Below are 1,881 nucleotides of genomic sequence, written 5' to 3' on the forward strand. Positions count from 1 at the left end.
CCCCCGGTGGATCCAAATCATTCGGGGGACAATAATGAGCTATTGCCACAATTATGAGCTGTCTGTGTGTGCATGCATCTCATCAAGGCCCCCATGCAAGCTGCTGCAGGAGGAGGATCACGCACAGAGATACACAACGCAATACATATACATCAACGGTTTCATTTTTATATTTAAATAATAAATAAATAGGATGGCCTCAGAATGCAGATCAAGTGTAATCAGGTGTTTCACCTTAAAGCTTTTGGTGAAGAGAGAAGTAGCCTACTCCATTTGCATATTTGCATGTACAGTAAATGTTTTTTTTACATTTACTACTACCGTAAGTTTACATAATAACATTAACGGTAAGTAGCCTACATTGGCATGTGACATTTAGGCTAATACAGTGTTGTAGCCCAATTTGAGTTATTTGCACTTTACTTAGTCATTTTATTTTGCTTTATGTTACAACACTACATTTAATATGGAAACATTGTACTCTATTCTACAGATATAGTTAGGCTACTCTGTGGATTAGGATGTTACATTAAAATCAATGTTTTAATGAACTATATTAAGGTTATAGAATCAACTCCCCTAGTAGTTGAAAATCACCTTGACCAGCTACAACATTTTATGGTGCTTACATGCATCAGTAGCCTACTTATTATCCAGTATTATAATGACAAGAGCCATTCTGCATTATAGGTACAATTTTAATGTAGAACTTTTCATTTGTAAAAAATATTTGCATTGTGGTACTGAATACTTTGGTACCTGCACCCTTCAAAGAGGAATTATAGCTTGTATGACTTTATTCTAGTAAATAATTAATATATATTCTAAAATGCTTTACATGTTATAACAACGTTTGGGTTGTCAGGTTATGAAAAATTCCTTTGTGATCAGTTGGACCATTGGCCCATGTGGAAAAAAGGTCTAAACAACTGATATCCATTTATCAACAAGATAGTCACACCTACAGACTTAATGGTTGACACCTGAGACTTCGAAAGATAGGAACCAATGGGCATTTATTACTGGCTTATAACTCATGATCTACTAAATAAAAAAAAGTACACATTTATATAGCATTGGTATAGACATTAGATAAATCCTTAAGGGGTGCCTTATTAGAAACGGGTACCACTATCACCATGGAGACAAATAAAAAGGTTCAAGGGAAAAAGATCTTCAGACTCAACAGCCTCATTACTTAACATTTCTGTTCCCTTTGCACACTCCCCGACTACATATAAAATCACAAGGGTGCATTCTATTCCACAGCACAAGACGTCATGTCTGCCTGTGATATGTGGGATGTCACTTAATACTCTGTGTTCTTACTCCCTGTAGAGCGGGTATTACGTGAGCAAATTGGATGCTCAAACAGTCAGTCCGTGACCTTCCCTCATCCCGGATGTTGACCCCCGTATAAAGAGAGACATTACATCTCGTTACACAACAACACGGCTCGGGCGCCTCGCTCCGGATAAAGAAAAATGTCTCAATTAAATCTTCACCGGCGGCCCCCGCCGAAGAGTTATCGCTGCCCCGGTAGCGCTGATCGCTACACTCACACATCCTCAAAAGTTATTTGACATAAATTGCCGGAGTCACATCATTTCCTGCCACACTCTGAGCTGGATTTACGGCTGATCCCATTGACTGAGAGCTGAACCTCCAATAAAATTCCTCAAGAGCCCATGGGGCCGTGAGACGCACCTATCTACCCTCCATCAGGCCCTGTCCCCCCCCTGCGCGCAGATTAACCATGCAAATACGCACAGGTGGGAGGATGATACCGACAACACATTTATGCACATATATGCAATTGGGCTGATATGGCCATGAGGATGATGAAGACTGTGCACAAGACAGGCTTGTTTTATCTGATGG

The sequence above is a fragment of the Etheostoma spectabile genome, chromosome 22 (assembly GCF_008692095.1).
Source record: "Etheostoma spectabile isolate EspeVRDwgs_2016 chromosome 22, UIUC_Espe_1.0, whole genome shotgun sequence".
Classification (NCBI taxonomy): Eukaryota; Metazoa; Chordata; class Actinopteri; order Perciformes; family Percidae; genus Etheostoma; species Etheostoma spectabile.